General features: G+C 24.7%; 1 protein-coding gene across 4 annotated transcripts in view; it reads right to left on the bottom strand.

Moving 5' to 3' along the window:
* Positions 1-15,468, bottom strand: part of LOC117175713 (peroxisomal leader peptide-processing protease) — a 288,980-nt gene that overhangs the window by 44,426 nt on the left and 229,086 nt on the right. The gene's annotated exons all lie outside the window — the stretch shown is intronic.

Raw genomic sequence — 15,468 nt, 5'->3', positions numbered from 1 at the left:
ATTTATTTTATTTTATTTTATTCTAATATAGAATTCAACGCGAATCCAAGTACGTATCACTACTTCTCCCTGAACGAGAAAAATCCTTTAACTTTTTTTTTACAATATTATTAAGTCTTATTTTACAATTAACTTTACCACAAATAACTTTCCACACTAAATTGTAGAGTACTTATAGAGTTCTTCGGATTACACTAGAATACCCTGGATTAGGGACTCAAATTATGTAACGGGTCAAGGGGGGAGGGGGGGTCGAACATTTTGTTACAATTTGTTATGGAAAATGGGAGGGGGTCCTTCACTCATCTGCGTAATTTTGGCAAATTCGCGAAAACTTTCTCCATGCCATGTGGCCATCTGGCGAGTGGGTGACGTGACCAGATTCCTACCTTACCGACACTTTTTTATTTCCTTACTTATTTTCACACGAAGCGCCACATCGAGTTGAAAAATCGGGATGATAAATTGGGAGCACTAAGAAAGGTAGGTCTGTTCCTAAATTTTAATAATTGTGAAAAAAGCAAAAAAAATTATTTACAACAAAAAACTTCTTTCGTAATTATACAAATTTAGGACCATACCTACCGTTCTTAGTGCTTCTTACTTAGTATCCCAAATTTTCAACTCGATTCGGCGCTTCGTGTGTAAATAAATTAGGAAATAAAAAAAGGATCGATAAGTTAGAAATCTAGTCACGTGACCTTCTCAGTGATACTTCGTCGTGTGGTCAATGGAGTGATCCAAAATTGGTTTTTTCGAATTTTTATGAGGCATCCCTGAAATTTTTTCAAATCCACACAAAACTCAATGATTTTTTTTTTTGAAAAAAAAATTATTATTAGAGGTGCCGCAAAGCCCCATGAAGTTAAAAACCTATTTGCCATAAGAAAAAAGACGTTACGGCAAATCTTTTTCAGAATCCTCAATATTATCTCAATCGAGTTGAAACTCAACATTTTTTTTCACAATTAGCCATAGAATACGAATAAAATATCACTTTTTAAATATCATTACCATAAGTTTCTGTTGACAAGAGCGATTGTTTAAACAATTTATTATTATCTTCAATAATATTCTCTTAAGAAAATGCAACAAAATTTCAGTATAAAAAAATTCACTTATAGACAAATTCTCAATTAAGATAAGTTAAGTACTTAATTACTGTCAAGAAAATTAATTTCTTAAACTATTTTTTATTATTATTAATAATATTATATTTGAATAATGCTAGAAAGATGCGGTTTTTTCCTGAAATTTCTGACTTTTTGTCCAATTTTTAATCGGAGTGAGGTAATAATAAATTCAAGTTAACAAAAATAATTGTTTGAACAATTTAATATCGTGTACAACTATCTTTTCTAAGATAGTAAGTGCTAGAAAGTCGTGGCTTTTTTATAAAATCTTTAACTTTGCTTCACCCTCTTAGTTATTAACAATTACTAAATACACGTTACAGGAAACAACATTTTAAATAATCTCTTTTTTTCTATTGGAAAAAAACGAAAATAATTCACTTAAAACAACAATATTATTGGAAATTTTTTGTTGTTGTGGTTGACTTATTATTTCTTCATGAATAAAAAGACAATGCAAAGTTAAAGATTTTAGAAAAATCGTTTAAACAAATTATAATTGTTTATGACTTTCTTCATCTATATCAATACCTGATAGTTGTGGGTTTTCGGCAATTTTTGCTCTTCTGCCCTTTTTCACTTAGTGAGGTAATCATTTAAGAAAGTTAACAATTAAGTTGTTTAAACAATTTAATATTATTTTTAACTATCTTTTCTCAAATAAGTGCTAGAAAGTGGCGGTTTTTTCTAAAATCTTTAACTTTGCATCATCTTTTTATTTATGAAGAAATAATAAGTCAATCACAACAAAAACGATTTTTCAAATAATATTGTTGTTTTAAGTGGATTATTTTGGCTCTTCTCCAATAGAAAAAAAGAGATTATTTAAAATGTAGTTTTCTCTAATGCGTATTTATTAATTAATTGTTAATAACTTAAGAAAAGATAGTTATACACAATATTAAATTGTTTAAACAACGTTTTTGTTAACTGTCATTCATTATTATGTCACTAAGTGAAAAAGGACAGAAAGGTAAAAATTTATTTAATTATTTAGTCACGCCCAATGAAAAATAGACAAACAGTTGAAAATTTCAGAAACAACCGCAACATTCTACAAATTAAGCAAATGGAATATTATTAACAATGAAAATGAATTGTTTGAACAATTATTTGTCTTAACTTGAACTCATTATTACTACAATTTAATTGAAAATTGGACAAAAAGCCAGAAATTTCAGAAAAAACCGCATCTTTCTAACATTATTCAAATATAATATTAATAGTAATAATAATAAACAGTTTAAACAATTAATTTTCTTGACAGTACTTAATAACGTCACTTTTATTAATTGAGAATTTAACTAGAAGTGAAATTTTTTTATACTGAAATTTTGTAGCATTTTTCTAAGAGAATATTATTAACGATAATAATGAATTGTTTATAAATCGCTCTTGTTGACATTGATGAACTATCACTTCCCTCTAATTGAAAATTGGACAAGTGAAAAATATTTGAAAAAACTGCGTCTTTCTAACTCCATTCTATGAGAAAATGGCTAAATTAAGATTTTGAAACTTCGCAACAACTTTCTTTTGCAGATTATCCTTTTGGTTCTAAATTTTATTATTTATTTAAAAATTTTAGAATTTTCTTTAAAAAACATCCGTTTCGGATGTATATTGTTTACAATTCTTATTTTGATGTTAGAAAGTGAACTGGAATCTGCTTTGGATGAAAATTTAATTATTTTGTGTAAGGTTATTTTTGTTTAATTCATCTCGCTTAGAAGAAATTTAATCTTTTTCAAATAAAAATGTATCTTTTCGGTTGAAAATTTCACTTTATTTTTTTAAAGTTTGTCTGTTTGATTAAAAAATTCAAACTGCTTTAGCAGAAATTACACCTTTCTTGGATGAAAACGCAACTGTTTGGTTGAAAATTCAACAATTTTGTTAAGTTATAATTTTTGGTTGAAAATGCTAATGTTTAAATGTAATACTTGGGTGCTGAGAAAAAGAACTGAAATATTTTCTGAATGAAAATTGAACTGTTTTTGAAATTTTTTTTTTTTTATTTAATTAAAAATCCATCTGTTTTAAGAAAAATGTAAAAATGCATCAGTTTCGTGAAAAATTAATTTTTTTCTAAAGTCATATTTATTGTTTGAAAATTCAATTTTTTTAGAGAAAATTCTTCATTTGGCTTGCAGGTTAAACAATTTGAATAAGCTTTTTTTCTTGTGTGAAAATCTTTATTTGTTGAAAATTCGTTTTTTGGGTTTAAAATTCTTTTTTTATAAATTAAATATAAGTTAATGATAAAATATAATAAAGAGTACTTACCCCTTATTGTAAGAGTATTTTTCAAACAAAATATAAATATAGTTACACATTTTTAAACAGAAAATAGCTTTAAAAAATAAGATTAAAATTTTTTTAAATTGAGGTTGCAACCCTTAAATTGAAAATAAGGCAGTTTTATAGGCTTATTTATTTTTAATACTTTGGCGTTAGTTTCATTTCAACATTTTTATTCGTTTGAGAACTACTAAAAAAATGATTTTCGGGAGTAAATTTTAGTGGTAGATTTTGTCCCCTAAAAGTTAATATCAGCTGAAAAAATCCGTTTTTCTTATGTCTTAAAATAATGCAACATAGAGTATTTTTTAAACAAATATAAGATGTGCTAATATTTTATTTTGATCAAAAATAGGTTTAAAAATATAAGGTTTTCAATTTTTAAAAATAGGGGTTGCAACTCTTAAACTGAAAATAGGGTAGTTTTTTAGCCCTTCTTATTTGCAAAAATTGAAAAAAAGGTTAAATTTTTTACCAGAAAATATTAATTTTCAACAAATAAGTTGATTTTAAAACAATTAGTTCATGTTGTTTCCAAAATAGTTCAATTGATTAAGCAAAAAAATACTAATTTTCTACAAAACAGTTGAACTTTCAATTGTTTTGAAAATTTGACTGTTTTGGCAGAAAATCCATTTCTTTGGTTCAAAACTTAACTATATTGTTAAACATTCGTTTCTTAAGTTTAATATTAACTTTTAACTAAAAATGTAAATATTTCATTTTTAGTTGAAAATTCATCTTTTTTTAGTTCAAAATTTGACTACTTGGTTGAAACATGAACTACTTTATTAAAAATTATGTTTTCTGTTAAAAGGTTCTTGATTTTATTTGAAAATGATTTGGTTAAATATTAAATTTTTAATTAAAAATTTAAATATTTTATTTTTGGTGAAAATGTGCCTTTCTCAGATTAAAATTGATGTATTTGTTAAAATCTTGTCTTTTTGGTTAAAAATTGAATATCTTTTTTTTTAAATTCGTTTTTTTGATAAAGAAATAAGTTTTTTTAATTGAAAATGTAACTATCCTTTTTTTGTGTGGATTGAACTATTTTCTTGAAAATTCCTCTGTTTGGTTGACTTGAACTGTTTTCGATTTTTTAAAAATACACTTTTTAATTAAAATATCAAATATGACCTTTTTTGTGGATAATAATTTTTGCAAATTCGCAAAACTTTGTCTTCAAGATTATCCTTTAAGTTATAAATTTTAATATTTGTTTGAAAATGTAAGAATTTAAAAAAAAAAGACATTGATTTACTAGCAAATTAAACTGTTTTGTTTAAAATTCGTCTTTTAGGGTTAAACATTCAACTCTTTTCATAAAAAATTCACCTTTTGTTAACAATTCATATTTGTATGGTAATCATTTTATTGCTGGATTTTTTTGGATGAAAACACTTTTTTTGAATATTTTTCTGTTTGACTAAAAAATTTACCTCCTTCAGTAGAATTTTCATTTTTCTGGAACAAAAATTTAACTTTTTGGTTAAAATTCAACAACGCTGTTCAAAAGTCATACTTTTTAGTAAAAAATTCGATGATTTAGAAAAAAATTTACTTAATGATAAAAATTCTTTTTTCGGTGTTGAGATTTTTTAATTTATATTTTTTAGGCAAACTTTAATCTTTCTGGAATAAAAATGCAACTGTTCGGTTAAAAAATTTAACTCTTTTCAAAGATTAAAAATTTTTTTTAATGTTTCAAATATGTCCAATTATTTCACAAATATTTCAATGATTTTTACAAATATGACCAAATATTTCACAAAGTTTTCAATGAATTTATAAGATTTGACAAAGATTTTAATTATTCTGTCAAATCTTACCAAATATTTCAAGTATATTTCAACAATTTCGCAACAAAGATTTTACAAAGATTTCGGATAGATTTAAAAGATTTCAAAAAGGCGGAAATGATTTCTTAACAATTTTACAAGGATTTCAAGAATTTGAGAAATGTTTCGAAAATATTTCAAAGATTTCGAAAGATTTCAGACTGATTTGACAAAGATTTTAATGACTTTCCAAAGCTTTCAAATATTTCGCAAAGATTTAAACAACTTTACAAATATTGTCGAATATTTTGGAAATATTCTTAATATTTGAATGATTTTCTAAACACTTTACAAAGGTTTATAATATTTCACAAATATTTCAGATAGTTTAAACAGATTTCCCAAAGACTTTAATGATTTCCCGGAGATTACAACAATTTCAAAAACGTAGCAAATGTTTCAAAAATACTTTAAAGATTTCTTAAAGAATTCGGATAGATTTAAAAGATTTTAATGATTTTCCAAAGATTTCAATAATTTCAAAAATATTGTCAAAAATTTCAAAAAGGTTTTAAATATTTTATAAAGATTTCAATGATTTTTCAAAGATATCTCAAAGATTTTAAAGGTTTCGAAAAGACTTTGGTCAAATTTAAAAGATTTCACAGACTTCAATGATTTCCCAATGAATTAAACAAATTCACTATTTTTAAAAATATTGTTTAAAGATTTTAAAGATTTTTGTTAAAGAATTCAGATACATTCAATATATTTCAATGATTTTTCGAAATTTCAATCATTTTAAAAATATTATAAAATATTGGAAATATTTTGCAAAGATTTCGGATAGATTTAAAAGGTTTCACACACTATAATGATTTCTCATAGATCTCGAAAATTTCACAAATATTTCCAAATGTTTGAAATAATCGACAAGTCTTTCAATGATTTCCCAAAGATTTGAAAGATTTTACAAAGAGTTAAAAAATTTCAAATATTTTACAAAGATTTTTGATAGATTTAAAATGATTTCAATGATTTTCCAAAGATTTTAATCATTTCAAAAATATTATCAAATATTTATAAAATATTGTAAATATTTATTATTATATGGAAATATTTTGCAAAGATTTTGGACAGTTTTAGCAGATTTTCAAAAATATTTTAAAAAATATTTCAAAAAATTCACAAAGATTTAAATGATTTCTTAAAGATTTCAAACGTTTCTAAAGAATTCAGATAGATTTAACACATTTCAATAATTCTTCGAAATCTCAATCATTTCAAAAATATTAACAAATATTAAAAATATTATAAGAAATATTTTGCAATGATTTTTTAAGATTTAAAAGGTTTGACAGGCTTTAATGATTTCTCAAAGATTTAAAAAATTCCACAAATATTTCCAAATGTTTCCAAAATATTTCAAATAATCGACAAAAATTTTAATGATTTTCCAAAGATCTGAAAGATTTCAAAGATTTCAAATAGTTTATAAAGATTTTTGATAGACTTAAAATATTTCAATGATTTTCCATAGATTTTAATCATTTCAAAAATATTAACAAATATTTGAAATATTTCGCAAAAATTTCGACAAGATTTAAAACATTTTGCAGACTTCCATGATTTCCCAAAGATTTCAACAATTTCAAATTTTTTCAACATATTTCATAAAGATTTCAGTAATTTCTGAAGGATGTTAAATATTTTTTAAAGAATTCGGATCAATTTTACAGGCTTAAATTATTTCCCAAAGATTTAAAAAAATCAAAATTTGAAAAAATATTTGATCAAGGTTGCAATGATTTTTCAAAAATTTCAATAATTTAAAAAATATTATCAAATATTCATAAAATATTAAAAATATTTCGCAAGGATTTCGGATATATTTAAAAGATTTCGCAGACTTCAATGATATCCCAAAGATTCAAAAATTTGACAATTTTTAAAAATATTTTATGAAGATTTTAAATTTAACAAAAAAAGAATTCAGATAGATTTAACACAATTCAATGACTTTTCGAAATTTCAATAATTTCAAAAATATTATCAAATATTTATAAAATAATGGAAATATTTTGCAAAGATTTCAGATGGATTTAAAAGGTTTCACAAACTTGAATGATTTCTCAAAATTTCAAAAATTTTTCAAATATTTCCAAATGTTTCAAAAATATTTCAAATAATCGAAAATATTTTACAAAGATTTCAAAGATTTTAAATATTTTATAAAATTTTTTGACAGATTTAAAATATTTCAATGATTTTCCAAAAATTTCACAAATAATTCCAAATTTTTCCAAAAAATTTCAAATAATCGACGAATGTTTCAATGATCTTTCAAAGATTTGAAAGAGCTTACAAACATTTCAAAGATTTCAATGATTTTAAAAGATTTTAATAATTTCTAAAATATTATCCAATATTTATAAAATATTGAAAATAGTTTGCAAAGATTTCGGACATTTTTAAGATGTTTCACAGACTTCAATGATTTTCCAGACTTTAAAGATTTCACAAAGATTTCGAATCTTTATTAAATATTTTGGATGGAATTAAAAGATTTCAATGGTCTTCTATAGATTTCAATATATTTAAAAATATTATTAAATAATAATAAAATTTTCGCAATATCTTGCAAAGATTTCGAATAGATTTAAAAGATTTTACGGACTTTAAAAATTTCTCAAAGATTTCCAAATGTTCCAAAATATTTCAAATAATCGACAAAGATTTCAATGATTTCCCAAAGATTTTAAATATTTCTCAAAGAATTCAGATAGATTTAACAGATTTTAATGATTTGTCGACATTTCAATAATTTCAAAAAAATTATTAAATATTTATAAAATATTGGAAATATGCTGCAAAGATTTCGGACAAATTTAGCAGGTTCCACAAACTAAAATGTCGACAGTTTTCAATGATTTCCCAAATATTTCTTAAAGAATTCAGATATATTCGAGATATATCAATGATTTTTTGAAATTTCAACCATTTCAAAAACATTATCAATTATTTATAAAATATTGGAAATATTTTGCAATGATTTCGGATAGATTTAAAAGATTTCACAGACTTTAATGATTTCTCAAAGATTTCAAAAATTTCACAAATATTTCCAAATGTTTCAAAAATATTTCAAATAATTGACAAAGATTTTAATGATTTCCCCACAGATTTCAAAGATTTCAGGTCGATTTAACAGATTTAAATGATTTTCCAAAGATTTCAAAAATTTCACAAATATTTTCCAATTTTTCAAAAATATTAAAAATAATCGACGAATATTTCCATGATTTCCCAAAGATTTGAAAGATTTTACAAAGAATTCAAATATTTTATAAAGATTTTGGATAGATTTAAAAGATTTTAATGATTTTCCATTAATTTCAATTATTTCAAAAGTATTATCAAATATTTATGAAATATTTGAAATATTTCTTAAAAATCTCGAATAGAGTTAAAAGATTTTATGACTTTGATAATTTCTCAAAGATGAAAAAGCTTTCACAATTATTTGAAAATATTTCAAAAACATTTTAAATAATCGAAAATATTTCCATGATTTCCCAAACATTTTACAAAGATTTAAAATATTTTATAAAGATTTAGGATAGAATTAAAATATTTCAATGATTTTTTATATGTTTCAATAATTTCAAAAGTATTATCAAATATTTATAAAATATTTGAAATATTTCGTAAAGATTGCGAATAGAGTTAAAAGATTTTACGACTTCAATAATTTCTCAAAGATGAAAAAACTTTCACAACTATTTGCAAATATTTCAAAAACATTTCAAATAATTGACAAAGATTTAAATGGTTTCACAGACTCTAATAATTTCTAAAAAATTTCACAAATATTTCCATGATTTTCCACAGATTTGAAAGTTTTTACAAAGATTTCATAGATTTCAAATATTTTTCAAAGATTTTAGATAGATTCGAAAGGTTTCACAGACTTGAATGATTTCTCAAAGATTTTTCGAAATTTCAATCATTTCAAAAATATTATAAAATATCTATAAAATATTGTAAATATTTTGCAACGATTTCGGATAGATTTTTGAAAAAATTCAAACGATCTGATAATTTTAATCTTAGGGGGACATTAGCCCCATGTGCCCCCAGGACTCCGCCGCCTCTGGTTTACCTAGGATTATAGATCGATTGCATCACATGAAAAGTGGATTATCTAGGAATACAAGTGGATTATATAGGATTCCACTAGATAACTCAGATGACCTTAATTGCCCCGGATCGTCAGTTCTGATAACCGGGCGTTACCCGGCATTTCGAGTCTGGCCCCGTCTAGGATACCCGATGAGGGCCAATTTACAATTTCTAGAATTTCTAGAATGATCGAGAGTGTTTAGTTCGATGGAAAAGGTCGATTCGATCGTCAATAACTTGTGGAACGAGAAAATTGTTGAAGGAGGGGTGAAAGAGGGGCGTACCGAGGCGTGGCCATGCCGTTGGACTAGTTTTTGCTCGGTGCACCGCACCGGTAGACCGCTTGGCACCTCGAGAATATACATAGATATACTCTTTACACAATACTATCATCGTCCTGGGTTGGGTGCACAAGCATTAATAATAGGCTAAAAGAAACTCGTACGTAACTTGCAATTAGAATACGTAATCTGTAATTTTGCACGTCTTACATGGAACATTTCAATTTTTTGTAACACACATATATATATTGAACTATATTATTATATTCTTTATTATGTAAAAATTTCATCCTGAAGAAACCTTGAATCTCTTCTCCGTGAAGAGAGCGTCAATATATTTTATCCACTAGGGGAATCTACACTGATTCTAGAGAAAAATGACTTGGAAAATATTCACGTAAGTTATATTTAAAGCGATGGGAACGTCTTTTCAATGCTGGTTAGATCAGATGGTACGGTCCGGGTTCGGAAGCGAAAAGTCTGGGCTCGATTCCTGCTGCCTGCATTTTTTTAAATTTTTTGTTTTAATGCAAATTTTGTTTGATTGAAATTCAATATTAAACATATTTGAATAAAGACAAAATGTTCATTTTTAACTATCATTTTACATACGAAAAATGAGGTTTTTAAACGTTTATTACTTTTACTAATGCATCGAAAATTATATCATAACATTAAAATTCAGCAATTACAAATAAAGATTGTAATAACTTTATCAGGATTTCAAAATCTGTATAATTATTTTAATCTTTTTATTTTTTTTTCTTAATCTGTAGGAAAATAACCCCGAATATAAATATAAATGAAAACATAAAAATAAATAAAAATAAAAACCCGAATTTAAATAAAAATATAAATTGTTGTTAAAAAATATTAATTTTTTTATATTAAATGGCATTCTTTGCTCAAATAATCCGCAGAAACAATTTTGTATACAAGTGTAGAATTTATCTTTAAAATGAACTATAAAAAAAAGAACATTAAATAATTGGAATTTTATGTCGACATAAAATGCTATTAAAAGGAAAAATATTCTTTAAATACATAATAAAATAAAAAATTGTTAATCAAATTTTTATATTTCGAAAATGCATTGGCTCACACTAGCGTAGAAGAAAAGTTTCTTTGATTCAAAATAATTTCTTGGGTTCAACGAAATATTTTTTTGCTAAATTATAAAATATCCAAACAAGAAAATTTTTGAATTTAAACAATTAAAAATTTGTTTTATAAAGATTATTTATTTATTGAGAATATAATAATCAAATATTTTTATGCAAAAAGCAATATTTTTAATAAATAAAGTTTTGGAAATTATTGGTTTGATGCAAAATAACAATAATTGAAAAAAATATATTTCTAGGTGACATTTTTTTTAATTTTACTAATTTTAAATTAAAAAAAATTAAAACTTTAAAAATTAAAAATATTTTTCATAAAATTATTTGATTATTGTTCTTTTGATAAATAAATTGAATTTATTTTAAAATTTTCATTGTTTAAATTAAGGAACTTTATAGTTTAGAAATTTACAAAATCGATAAAATTATAAACTGTCGCGAATATTATTATTTGAGAAATCTCCAAACAGGTAATATTATAAACTTCTCGCGAATTTTATTATTCGTGAATATTATTATTCCGGAATTTTATTTTTGGGGAATTTTTCAATTCAAGAATATTGTAAACTGCTTGGGAATTTTATTATTCGGGAATATTATAATTCAGAAATTTCATCATTCGGGAATTTTGTTATTCAAGAATTTACCCATTCGGTAATTCTATTCTTCGGGAATTTTCTGATTGGATAATTTTATTATCCAGGAAATTTATTATTCAGGAATTTACCAATACGGTAATATTGAAAATAACTGCTCTGGAATCTTATTATTCAGGAATGTAATGATTTGGGAATTCTATTCCTCTTGAATTTTATAATTTAGGAATTTTATTATTCGGGAATTTTCAAATTCATGAATTTTTCAATTCGGGAATCTTATTATTAGGGAGTTTTCTAATTCGATAACTTTATTATTCGGGAATTTCGTTATTCGGGAATTAGGCAATTCGAAAATTCTATTCTTTGGGAATTTGCTAATTCGGGAATTCTATTCTTTTTGAATTTTTAATTCGGAAATCTTATTATTGGGGAATTGTCTAGTTCGGGAATGCTATTCTTAAATTTTCTAATTCGGGAGTTTTCCTATTCGGGAATCTTATTATTTGGGAATTTTCTAATACAGGAATTTTGTTTTTCGGGAATCAACCAATTCGGGAATTTTATTCTTCGGGAATTTCCCAATGCAAGAATTTTACCATACGCGAATTTTCCAATTCGATAATATTATAAATAACTGCTCTGGAATCTAATTGTTCAGGAGTGTAATTATTCAAGAATTTTAATAATTTGGAATTTTTTAATTCGTGAATTTATAATTTTGAAATTTTATTTTTTGGGAACTTTCTAATTCGGGAATTCTATTTTCTTGAATACTATTATTCAGGAATTTTCAATTGTTTGAATTTTTCAATACGGGAATGTTATTATTTAGGAATTTTCCAATTCGAGAAATTTATTATTCAGGAATTTTCTTATTTGGGAATTAAGTAATTCGGAGATTCTATTGATCGGGAATTCTTTTCTTCTTGATTTTTATCACTCGGGAATCTTATTTTCAGGGAATTTTCTAATTCCGGAATTTTGTTATTTGGGAATTTTATTATTCGGGAATTCTATTTTTCGGGAATTTCATTATTCGATAATTTTACAATTCGGTAATATTATAAATAACTGCTCTGAAATCTAATTTTTCGGGATCGTAATCATTCAGGAATTTATTACTTTGCAATTTTTTTAATTCGTGAATTTTATAATTCGGGAAAATTATTATTTGGGAATTTTCTAATACAGGAATTTTATTGTTCGGAAATTCTATTCTTTGTGAATTTTATAATTCGGGAATATTATTATCCAGGAATTTTATTATACGAGAATTTTATAATTCGCTAATATTACAAATAACTGCTTTGTAATTTTATTTTTCTGGAATTTTATTAATCGAGAATTTTTTAATTCTGGAATTTCATTATTCGGGATTTTCAGTATTCAGAAATTTTATTTTTCGGTAGTTTTATAATTCGGCAATTTTATCATTCAGGTATTTTATTATTCGGGAATTTTCCAATTCAGGAAAATTATAAACTGCTCGAGAATTTTATTCTTAGGGAATTTCCAAATTTAAGAATTTTCCAATTCGGGAATCTTCTTATTCGGAAATTTTCCAATTCGTAATATTACGAACCGCTCTGGAATTTTATTTTTCAAGAATTTTATTATTCGGGAATTATGTCATTCAAGAATTTTATAATTCAGGAATTTGATCATTCGGCAATTTGCCGATGCAGCAATTTTATTATTCGGGAAATTGTTCAATTCTATTATTTTATTATTTGGGAACTTTTATATTCAAGAATGTATCGAAAATTGATTGAACAATATTGATTGAACAATATTTAAAAACTATACAATTTTTTATAACAAATTGTTTCTTCTGATCCCTGTATTTTTCCCCAAACATGTTTCAAAAATAAAACATGGTTTAATTGGATAATAGAGCCCACTTAATTAGAATGAACACCAACGTGATATCGATTAACATTTCTTTTTGAAGTATGAAAGATAAAAGGTACGAGTTTCTTCAATTACTGGTCGTAATTATTACCTACTATTTTGTTTACTCTAATGTAAAGTTATAGAGCGAAAAAGCTGTTTAAAAACTTTTATGAAATTCTGGTTCCCAATAAAAATACGTAATATAAAAAAAACGGCTGTGTGTGTTAACCACCTTTAGAAAGTATTAACAATTCCAGTTCTACGTCTCCGCCAGGACCTTGAAGGAATAAGTGATTTGCTGTAGAACGAGTAGTAAATGCTGAGTTTGGTCAGCCCTAAGGCATTCCTGTGGAGCTTTCGCATGATTAAAATCGAACGTGCATTTTATCATGGGGACCGTACTTAAACTAGGTAACAGATCAGGGGGATAGGGTAAGGGAATTTGTTTCGATTTTTATGGTATACGAGGCTATCATGTGCGCTCGCACGCGCACGTTAACTTTTGTTTATTTTTATCATTAAACCAATTTTTCGAATAATTATTTATATGTTTGTCATTTCTTAAAATTTTAAATAATAATAAACTTTTACAGTAATTAAAAAAAACAGATGAAAGTACAATTTTGAAAATTGAATTCAGATGTTCTTTTCAAATTGTGAAACTTTAAAAAAAAAAATTATTTGGAAAGGAGGTATTTTAAACATGTACAAACTTTTATTATACAAATTATGGCCTTAATTACATAAACTTGAAGTAAATAATCAATTTATGCTACTGAATGAAAAGAAATTACAATTCAATCTTTATGTAATTTAACATTTTTTATTTTCAGTTTTTATTTCTGAAAATTTTATTTATTAGTAACACTTTATACTAATTTCAGAACAAATTAAAACACATCTACATAAAAATTCAAAAATTGAATGAAGATATTTATTTCGCAACATAAGAATCATTTGAAAAATTCTTCAATTGAAATAGGTGTGTTTTAAAATAAATAAACTTTTATTATGTAAATTATGCTCAATATTCAATTATATAACTGTCGAATAAATAATTAATTCATGTTACCTAATTTTCCTAAACTAAATTTCAATCTTTATTTAATTTAATATTTTTAAAAATCATCTAATAATTAAATAATTATTTCACAATATGAGAAACATTAAACTATAATTTTCAATAAAGCATTCAAATAATTTTTAGTTCATATGTTTTTTCTTAAATTTGAACTTTCATTTCTAAAAATTTGATTCATAGTGTGAGAAAATGTAAGTTTTAGCTGAACTAATTAATTAATATTTTATCATTTCAAAACAAAAAAAATTCAATAATTATTTTCCATTGAAAATTAAAATAATTTAAGGCTTTAAAAGATTACTTCCATTGAAACATTCAAATAATTCTCACCTTATATATTTTTTAAAATTTGAACTTGTCTTTGTTTAAATTTAATTAATTATAAGCTTTCAACTAATTCTAGAAAATATAATTTTTAGCAGAATCACTTCATATTTAATTAATGAGTTTAAAACACAAAAATAATTTAATAATTATTTTCATTGAAATTTATGTACATATAATTTTGACATTAGAAAAAATTATTTTAATGGAGATATATTGAGCAAAAAATTAATTTTATTATAGAAATAATAGCCAATGTTTAGTTAATCAATTTATGTGACCTAATTGAAAAAAATGTATATTCAATTGTTTGAGAAGAAAAATCAATTAGTCAATAGTTAGTTAATCAGTTCATAATATAAAAAGTAGTAATAAATTATTTTCATTAAAATGGAGAATAGACCACAGTAATAGAAATAGAAACAATGTAGTCGATTCCTACTATACTACATTACTCACATAATCGATTCCTACTATACTATTCCCGTGCGGGGTTGCTGGTCCCCCATCAGGCGCCTCCCCAGGTTGCGGATAGGTGAACGCATCCCAGATATGGGTGGTACCGGGGAAATCAAATACCCGGGGCGGACAAAAACCAGCTAGGGAAAGGAACCCCGATTAAGAAACCAACCATGGAAAAGCTTCTTTCTAACATACAGTCTGTCAAGTGAAAGCGTGGGTGGCTTTACTCGCAGTCGGAAAGGTGTATCGACATGATTTTGGTGTCAAAATATTAAGAAGAGCTCCCTCTTTCATGCTTTTTGATTTAACA

This window comes from Belonocnema kinseyi, chromosome 6, assembly GCF_010883055.1.
Source record: "Belonocnema kinseyi isolate 2016_QV_RU_SX_M_011 chromosome 6, B_treatae_v1, whole genome shotgun sequence".
In the NCBI taxonomy this organism is placed as follows: Eukaryota; Metazoa; Arthropoda; class Insecta; order Hymenoptera; family Cynipidae; genus Belonocnema; species Belonocnema kinseyi.
The sequence above is the reverse complement of the archived record's forward strand: the minus strand, read 5'-3'. Positions and strand labels throughout refer to the sequence as shown.